Below are 9,983 nucleotides of genomic sequence, written 5' to 3'. Positions count from 1 at the left end.
TGGAGAAGGGACAGGGGTGAGACACATCTCAAGAGCCATCTAGTCTCCCCAAGGACAAGCAGTGTGAGAGCTGGGGCTGCCTCTGCCCCCTCTCAGCCCAGACTCACTGAGTCCTTGGCTGGACTCAGACATCACAGCCCCCACCGCCCATCCCGGGGGCAGACGTGGTGATTCCAGATCCATTCTGTCCTGTCTCTCCTCCCACCGTGGCCAAAATAAACTTACAGCATCGTTATCATTTCTGCACACAGGCTGCCTTCCTGCCTCCTTGGGGGCCTGAATCTCCAAGTTCAGAGCAGCGTCTCTGATCAGAAACTCTGCACCAGGAATGGGATGACTCCCCACACGTCCCGTGTGTCGGCAGTCTGATCAGACCATCCACGGATGGCATTTTCCAGATGTGCCCAGGTGTTCAGAACATTAAAGCTTATCGCAGGCCGACCACCTGTGCGAGTGAATGAATGCACATGACTGTCCCAGAGACTTGTGTGCAGATAGTATTTCTTCCCACTCACTCTGGGCAAAAAAAGATTTTCCCCGTAACAGTCATAAAACCTTCACAAGCAAAAACTATATTTTTCTGATGTGAGTTACAAATGAACTGATAAATAGCTACAAAGCAGCATAGCCGGAAGATGTCTGGTATCTTCAAGAAAAATGAGAGAAGACTTCCTCTCCCCCCATTTTTGGGGTTCCTCTGTCCTGAGGGAGGACCCCTGGCCCTAGAGGACAGGACACCCTTGTGTCCCTGATGCCCAAATTGGGAATAGGACACTGAGTCAGCCAGCTGTGGCCACAAGAATGCTGCCTAACACGTCACACAAAGACGTGGTGGCCTAAACCACAGCCAGTGTCTCTGGCTGTGCAGATGCTGAGGGTCAGCGGGGGCTGGCTGACTGGCCTCATGGCTCAGTCTTGGTCCCCGAGGGCAGGGACTGCCTGGTGTGGGCTGAGTACAGCTGAGGAGTCCCTGTTCCACATGTCATGTCCCCCTGGGGGCCTGGGCATGTTCTCCAGACAGGCGCAGAGGAGTGACAGGGAACAGGACACATTGGAGGCTCTGGAGTCCAGCTTGGAGTTACCCCACCGCCCCATCTCCCACCACCTGGTGGCCAAAGCGAGCCACATGTTCAGACCCAGGCTCAAGGGAGCGGGTGAGGATGCAGACCCTCGGCAGACACGCACCATGTTTGTGGATGGAGGCTCAGGAGGGATGTGCCAGGTTGTGATGCTGAAACAAAGAACCCCAGAGCTGGTATTTACAAGACAGAGGCAGTTCTTGCTCATGCTTCACGTGCATCTCATCTTGGCCGTGGATTTGCTCCACATCAGCGTCACTCCAGGCCCCAGGCTGCAGAGGCAGCCTCCATCTGGAGCACTGCTGTCCACTGTGGCAGGGAGAAGACAAGGACACGCTGGCTTCACAGCTTTCATCAGAAGGGACACCCATCACTGCTCTCACATTCCTTGGGTACACGTTCCAGGACAGAGGCGGGTGATATCCCACTATTCTTGATGGTGAGAGGTTGTGAGGTCCAGAGATGCTGCAGCTGACCTACATCCATCAGCGTGGCCGGTCTGGGAATAAAGCTGACTCAAAAGAGATGAGACAGTGTGAGAGAGAGAGAGAGAGAGAGAGAGAGAGAGAGGGAGAGCAAGGGGAAGTGAGCTGTCATGGTGTCTCTGCGTCTGAATGCAGCCCTGGGGAGGCCAGCTCTAGCCCTAATGCCGCAGGGCCTTGAAGCTGAAACCCTTCCTTTTGTCTCAAGCTGATTAGAGCTGGGTTTTCTGTCACTTGCAACCAAACGAGCTCTAGCTGCACAGAGCATGGGGGGCTCTGCCTGGCCCTTCTCAGGACCCAGGGCTGAGCAGGTGGAGAGCCCTCTGATGCCGGGTGACCTCCTCACAGGCAGGGGCCAGGGACTGGCAGGCGGGTTGGGGGCTCAGCTCTGGATCAGATGGCCTGGGGTGAAGCCTGGCTTTCCACTCCCTCGTTGTGCAACCTCCGCCTCACTTCCTCCGTGTCTACTCCGGGGACATGAGATCTGCACCTCATGGGGCTGCTCTGGGATTAAGGAGATCAGACGGGTCCACAGTGCATCCTTGGTGCCAGTTAGTGCTCAGGACGGGTCAGCTGGGCTTGTCTCTGTGTCCCCAGTACCCACCCCGGGTCTGGAGAGAGTAGAGTCTTGGGAAAAGTGACAATGCGGGAGCAGGGTCCTTTGTGAGCTACCAACCATGTGAGGAGGGGCCTCAGGGAACACAGGGGCAGTGCTCTCCCGGAGGGGGCAGGTCAGGAACTGATGTTCATGAAAAAGTAGGGGTGCTATGGAAAGAGAAAGTTGGGGGGCAGAGGTTTGTCCCACTGTGCAGTGACAAGGACAGGAGGAGGCGCTGGCTGGTGTCACCTGTGAGGGCTGCCCATCACGAAGCACAGGCAAAGGGCAACAGTGGGCATGAAATGTTACAACACATCGTCCCAAGGAAGAAGCGGCTTATGAGACACCGTATTCTCTACTGTCCTCTGTTTGGCGAAAAGAAAGGATCACACATCTCTGCATCAAAACGAGGAGAGCCATCCCAATATTACTCGTAAATGTGAATTACTATTCTTCTTCTCTTATTCTAGAAAAGATTATGTAATTATAACATCAGAATATCTGAATATTTACTTTGTAAGCATCTAATAATATATACACATTTTTAAGAAGTTGTTTTATAGGGAAACAAGTTAAGCCAAACCACAAGGGAAATAAATGACTCCACTTTCTCTGAGAAATCAATGACATATAAATAAGAAAGACTCTCTTTTTCTTTTGTTGTTATTTTTAGGGTTGCACCCAAGGCATATGGAGGTTCCCGGGCTAGGGATTGCATCGGAGCTGCAGCTGCCGGCCTACACCACAGCCACAGCAACGTGGGATCTGAGCCGCATCAGCAACCTACACCATACCTCATGGCAACACTGGATCCTTAACCCACTGAGCAGGGCCAGGGAGTGAACCTGAATCCTCATGGATACTAGTTGGGTTCATTCCTGCTGAGCCAAGATGGGAACTCCAAGAAAGACTCTCATTAAGTGAAAAAGAAGGTAGGAGTGACGGTGACAATCATGAGGAGGAGGAGGCTGAATGGCGGTGATTTCGATCATGGACAAAATCACAATAACAATGGTGACAGCCCTGGCCCCGTCACTCACCAGGATGTGCCCCTGCACAAGTGAACGGACCACTCTGTGCTCACTTGCCTCACCTGCAAACTGAGGAAGAACAATCCCCACGTTTACCAGGCTGAGCACCGAGTGAGCTGGCCCTGTCATCAGAGCCCCCAGGCACGGCCGGCTGGTCTTCCATCTGCACACTGGCCGGGGGGCCCGGGGGTCCTTTTCCTGGGGCTGGGGTCCCAGAGGGCACAGGGCAGAGGCTGCCCAGGAAGGGGCTGTTCTCCCCAGGAGGCCAGTGTGCTCCTGTCAGTGGGGAAGCCCCATCTGGGTCTATTACACGTCCTGCTCTTGCTGCAGCAGGAAGATCGTGTAGGTTTAGAGGCTAGATTCTCTAGAAGAAAAGATAAAGGTGTCTCCAGCAGGGAGGAGAGAGGGAGAGTGCGTTCCCTTTGTTGAGAGGAGTCAGCCCGGTCACCACGTGGGCTTCTCTGCTTCCATCTCATTTCATTCAAATTCAGTATCTCTCAGTTGCCCATGTCACACGCTCACATCCAGAGCCTGGGGCCCCACGCTGGCAGGGAGCCGTGGATGCACGTCAAACCAGAATGATGCTGTGATCCTGCAGTTTCTGGGCTGTGATGAGAGGACGCTGAGAAGCCAGGAATGTCATGTGCTCAACACCTCCTCCTCCTCCCTGACCCTGTGCCTTAAAGCCCATCATCAGGGCCAACAACACCCTGGCCCTCCTGGGTGGATGCTTAGTGCACTAGGCTGGGCGAGTGTACCCAACGGTGGCCCTCAGGACGGTGCTGCAGGTGGGCAAGCCCAGGGAGTGATAGCAGCAGTGCTGTGAGCTTCTGGAGCTGGGGAGAGAAGATGCTAGAAGGGGCTTCATGAGAAGGTGGTCAGAAGGGAGCCTGGAGGATGAGCATGTTGACAAGGCTCATGGGGTGGGAAGGATATTCTGGAAACAGCCGAGGTGAAGATACAATCTCAACGAGTGCGTGTAAAGACGGTTGAGGTAGATCAAGTGTGTGCTACACGCAGAGAGTGGGTAGGAGCATGTGCGTGGGGCCAGGCTGCTGGGTCTGAGTCCAGGCTCTGCAGCTCACTATCTGTTCAACATTGAGTGAGTCTCTTAACCTCTCTGTGCCTCAACTTATCCATCACTCAAATGGGGATAGTGGTACTATCTTATAGACTTGTGATGATGTCAAGAGTAATAGATGGTGTTGGTGACGTTAACTGACAGTGGTGATGATGGTGGAAATGACGACAGTGATGTTGCTAAAGACAGCGATGACAATAATGGTGGGAATGATGATAATAACAATGATGAAAGCAAATGGTCCAGGATGGATATACGGTCCTTCCAGAATCAAACCTTGAGCCTCCCAGAGACTTCTAGAACCCCTGATGGTGCTTCTAAGTTCCAGAAACATCAGAAAAAAAAAAATGAAAAACAAAAAAAAACCAGTCTTAATAACTTAGGCAAAAAGCCTTTAGAAAAACAGCTTTCCTCACAAGAGCAACAGGAAATGTAAGTTAAATAATCAAAATTAAATTTCTTTCAGTCTGGACATAAATAATGAGATTTCAGAGAATTACAGTTTGTTTTTTTCTTTTTAGGTCCGCACCCACAGCATATGGAAGTTCCCAGGGTAGGGGTCGAATTGGAGCTGTATCTGCCAGCCTACATCACAGCTCACAGGATCCTTAACCCCCTGAGTGAGGCCAGGGATCAAACCTGCATCCTCGTGGATACTAGTCGATTCATTTCCACTGCGCCACAACAGGAACTCCCCAGAGAATTACAGTTTAAAGTGCAATACAACATAGAATGTCTGACTATCTCTCAAATCTGTTTTTCTTCCCTTGTAACATATCAGTGGGATGGGTTCGCTACGGTGCAAGTAAGGTTTATGGCTGGTCATGAGCAGAAGCTGATGTCCCCAATGTCTCTATGTCAGAATGCACAAATGATACACAGCACATCACCAACCTGGGGTCACATTCCATGGCTGACCAGCTCTGCCCTGTGGAGGGCAAAGGCGTCAACTACCAGCACACATTGCCCAGGGTTCAATGCTGGTCCCCACGAGCCCAGCTACAAAGCGGTTAGCACTTGTTCCTTACTCATCTACAGCCTGGGGGCGCTGAGCTAAGTGATCCTGACAGAGGAAGGACCACAGGCCGCTCACCTGGCCTGGAGCTGCGACCGTTCATCACAGGATCCAATCTTCCAAACCAGTCTCCCATGGGCATGTGGATATTTAATTCACTTGCATGGTTTTCTGCAGCACACGGGGAGCAAAGTCTGGCAGGTTTAGTTCACTCCTGAAGTTCTAGGATCACAAGAAAGGAGCAGTTTTGAGGCCAAGTCACCCCTGCCTGTGTCTCTGTGGGTTTGTGTTCTCTGTATAAATAGGAATATTCTGAATTTGCATATGGGGGTTGTGTGTGTGTGTGTGTGTGTGTGCGCGCGCGCGCCTGCACATCTAAGTTTGCAGGTGCGTGGCTCCGTCTTTGCTCATGGCATGTGCATGTCTGCCTACTTGTGATAAGGACGTGTTTTCTCTGGACAATTCATGGCCTCCCCTCCTGACCCTCTGGAGTCCAGCAGCAGGACAGACATTTAAAGGATAAACCAGATCACCTCACTCTCTGGTTAAATCCCCCTCCCCTCCACAGCTTTTACATCATCAGGTTTGGCTACTGTAACAAGAGGAACCCCTGCAGCCAGTGGGCAGCCAGGATGGACGTCAGGAACCTCTCAGGCCCTTCGTGGGCGGAGACTCAGACTCTGGCTTCAAGAGGAACAAATGCCCGCCGCACACCAGAGCAGCCACTCAGCCAGACCCCATTGCCGGCCGCTGGCCCACCACTGCATCCCACCTCCCAGGGCCACTCTTCCCTCCACCGCCATCTTCACCCTCTCTTCCAGAGCAGAGGCTCACGGGAGGCTTGGGATTGGTGGGCCTGGGTCACATGACTGGGCCCCGCTGCAAGGGAGCCTGGGAAACCAACCTCTGGTTTCCCCTCTGGGAACTGAGACTCAGAAAGAGGGAAATGTCCCTCTAGAAGGGAGCTTTCACAGTTAGGAGCTGCAGGACGTCCACGCCACGTTCTCCCAGAGCCAGACCTGGAATGATAAGATCCGCAGGCTCCTCTATCTTCCTACACACCAGACGCAGTGCCGCCGCCTCCCGCCCCCACCTTTGCAGCAGGGCCTGGGTTCAAATGCCACTCCTCGGAGAGGCTTTTTCTGACCACCCCAGTCATTCCAGGGCACCACGCACAAACCCAAGGCCCATAGCACGGAGGATATTGCAAAGATGGTCCAGATCTGCCCTCCCGCGTTCAACACAGGGTTATAAACTGTCTTTCCAGTTCTGCAGCACAGCTCTTTCTTTACCTAGGCACACTCCATGACCAGGGAAGATCTAGCCATCCATGGTCCACACAGATACAGGGCTCCTCCCAGAAGGAACGTTCTGGTGATAAAACGGATCCTCCTAGTCGCACATATGTATGGTGTGGGGGGGCTTCTTCACAAGGTCTGCCTGAAGTGCTTTTTCTCTGGTGTGGCGGGAACTGGAAAGAGGCTGCCCCAGCACATGGTCATTGTGGGCAGAGGGAACAGATAGTCAATTTAGGGAGCTCACTCTGTGGATGTTGAGCAAGGAAACTTCTAAGTTATGAAGTGTAACACAGTGGGATCCTGGCATACACTCATGTGTGTTAAATCCAGATATGTACACTCAACAGCAGGGAGAGAGGGAGGGAGAGAGAACTATTTAAACCATTTGAGTCACTCCCTTCAAAGAGTCTATGTCCCAAACACAGAGGTGTCAAGGATAGAGATATGCTGTCCCCTCCTCTGTCTCTGGGGAGTGAATATCTTCACCATTCTGAAATGATCCAGTGTTTAAAATTGTATTTTTTCATTCAAAATAGCCCTACAAACGAGGCCTGTATTTCATCTTGTGCTCAGTAGAAAAAAACAAAAAACTACAATCTGTTCCAGTGGGCTACTCATGACTCATGATTGTTAAGAAAGTCAGTTTAAACCTAAACCCTGTGTGAGATGTGAATTCCATGGTGTCATTATTTTTGCAGCCCCCTACGTCTTGTGTTAGCAACCCTCCTCCCTGCTTCATCCTGGGTGCTGAAGGCCCACCAGCCGGAAGCAGAAGGCACTTGAGGGAATCCTGGCTCCAGCCACCTCCTCCCCCCCAACCCCCCCACCCCCACGTGGCCAGATTTGTAACTTCTCTGTGCCTCAGCTTCCTCAGTGGTAATTGTGGATAACAGTACCTGCCTCATTGGGAAAGGATGAAATGAGATAACCCATCTAAGCCCCTTCGCACAAGTCCTGTCACCCAAGAGAAGCTTCATAAATTTGGACGTTATTGACTTCACATTCACCAGATAGACTCTGCAGTAAAGGGTGCAGAAATAATTCTGAAATTTGCCATGCTATATTTCAGGGCATTTGTAAATGAAGCAATACATTTGAAGGCCTTGATCACACATTTTCTAATAACTAGGACCTGGACTCAAATATTCCTTCACAGTAAATGACATTTTTGTTCCTCACCTGGCTGTATCAACCCATATTTCTTATTGACTCAGTCCTCATGCTTAAGCCTAGGCTTTAGGAGAAAAACAGGGACGGGAACGATCATATTATTTGGTTTTTAGATTAAAATTTATTTTCTGATTCCCTACAATCTTGCCTTTCACGCATGCCTGTGGGTTATGAAAGTGTAGGCAGAGCATCCCTTTCATTTCTTCATATCGCCTTCCTCCAGCTAGTCATCTGGAAGGAAGCTTGTCACTCTCAGCCGGCTCACATGAGATGATTTTTAATTTATACCTGAGTGAGAGTTGGCATCGCTCACCCTTCTCAGTGTTCTCTCAGGCTCCTGCGTTAGCCAGTACCCCCTTCTCCTCCTCCCCTCCCCCTCCCCCCATGACCTCTCTTTCCCACAGTCGCTTACATAAGGCAAACGACCTCACCGACCCCAGAAGCAGTGGGTCTCCTCTCTAGGAACCCTCCAGCCTCACAGCAGGGCCTCTCCCCTCCCCTGTTTTCTGGGTGCACCTCACACTCACTCTCCAGCCTCCCACCATCCAGCCCCACCTGCTCACCGAGACCTCAGGTCTCTCAGGAAGGTCCATCTCCTCCAGCCCCCAGGAGAGTGCTGCTTCTCCCAGACTCGGGGAGATGCCAGGGTGAGGCCAGCAGCCACGGGACACAGCAGAGGTTGGTCACATCAGTGAGCTCACAGCCGTCCTCTGGGAGCCCAGTTGACTGTGTCTGGGGTGAAGCTCGCACGACCCCCTCCTGGAACCTCATGGTGCAGACTTCATCCCTTCGCCGCTGGCCATCTCTGCCTTCTGGAATCTCTGACACCTGGGTGGACCTGCAGGAACCGACCTTCCCACTGCTGCTCACGCCCAGCACCCAGGGAGGGCCTGGCCCACCACACATCGCCAGCAAGGTCGGGAGAAAGAGGGAGTGTCGGGAAACCTTGCGAGGGGGCCAGGGTCCCAGGTCTACCATCCACGTCCTGGTCGTGACTGTCCCTCAGACACAGGTTCAGTATCATCCTGAGAACTCACCATGGGTCACTTGCCATGGGACACAGAGAACACTCTGGCATCAATCCCAGAGCTGGTACAGCTGGTGGAGATAAGGGAAGCCGAGAGAAATTTCCCAACTACAAGAGAAGTAATGGTGTGTGGCCAGCAAAAGAAAAATGAGCCCCTCCTTTAAAAAGTGTTTGAAAAGCACAGAACATAAAGACCCACTTTCTTAGCAACATAAAGCTTCAGAGGTACCGTGTTGGCAGGACACAAAAAGCACAAACATGACAGTCTTTTAGAAAATGAAATCACATCAGCACATCAGATATTTTCCAAATCTTTCTTACTTCGCCATTTCTAGGAGGTTGATCTGTTAATTTGTGGCTAAACTTGCTAAGCCAAGGGCAGCAGCACACTCTGTAAGCTCTGGAGATTCTGGTTCATGACGGTGGTGATTTGTGGGGGGGTTCAGGTGGGGGGGTTTGTAATACAAGTGCCTCCCTTAAGCCTGACTGTCAAGGCATCCACTTCAATATGGCTATCTTGGAGTTCCCTCATGGCTCAGCGGGTTAAGGATCCAGCACTGTCACTGGTTACTGTGGCAAGGCCTGGGAAGTTCGGCATGCTATGGGTGCCACCAAAAAAAAAAAAAAGAAAAAGAAAAAACTATCTCAAACAAACACATTGCCAGCCATAAAGGGCCAGGCCACCTCCCTCTACGGGGGCTCCTTTGTTTTAAAGATCTTGGTTGAGGAGTTCCTGCCGTGGCTCAGCAGCTCACGAATCTGACTAACATCCATGAGGATTCGGGTTCAATCCCTGGCCATGCTCAGTGGCTTAAGGATACGGCATTTCAGTGAGCTGTAGTGTAGGTTGCAGAAGAAGCTTGGATCCTGTGTTGCTGTGGCTGTGGTGTAGGCTGGGAACCTCCATATGCCGTGGGTGCAGCCCTAAAAAAAAAAAAAAAAAACTTGGTTGATTTGGATAAACTTGCCATTTGGGCCACCTGTGTTTTCTCTTCCTAAGCTTTAAATTCCCAGCAATGGGCCCAGCACAGTGGGTTAAAGGACTCAGCATTGCTGCACCTGCAGGCATGGGTTGCAGCTGCAGCTCCAATCTGATCCCTGGCCTGGGAACTCCATATGCAGGGCAGCCCAAAAAAAGCTCCAAACACTTGCTCAGTGACTACAAATTGATATAAAGTTGGAATCCTTAGGAGACATTAGCA

At 51.6% G+C, this 9,983-nt stretch overlaps 1 long non-coding RNA gene across 1 annotated transcript; it reads right to left on the bottom strand.

Moving 5' to 3' along the window:
* On the bottom strand, positions 1,462-6,101 carry LOC102162531. The gene is made up of 3 exons (XR_002338849.1): positions 6,059-6,101; positions 5,365-5,508; positions 1,462-1,590 (listed from the first exon to the last, which is right to left on the bottom strand). It is a non-coding gene; the product is annotated as an uncharacterized LOC102162531 (long non-coding RNA).

Source organism: Sus scrofa, chromosome 14 (genome assembly GCF_000003025.6).
Source record: "Sus scrofa isolate TJ Tabasco breed Duroc chromosome 14, Sscrofa11.1, whole genome shotgun sequence".
Lineage (NCBI taxonomy): Eukaryota > Metazoa > Chordata > Mammalia > Artiodactyla > Suidae > Sus > Sus scrofa.
Note: the sequence above shows the minus strand (reverse complement) of the source record. Positions and strands in the feature narration are given on the sequence as shown.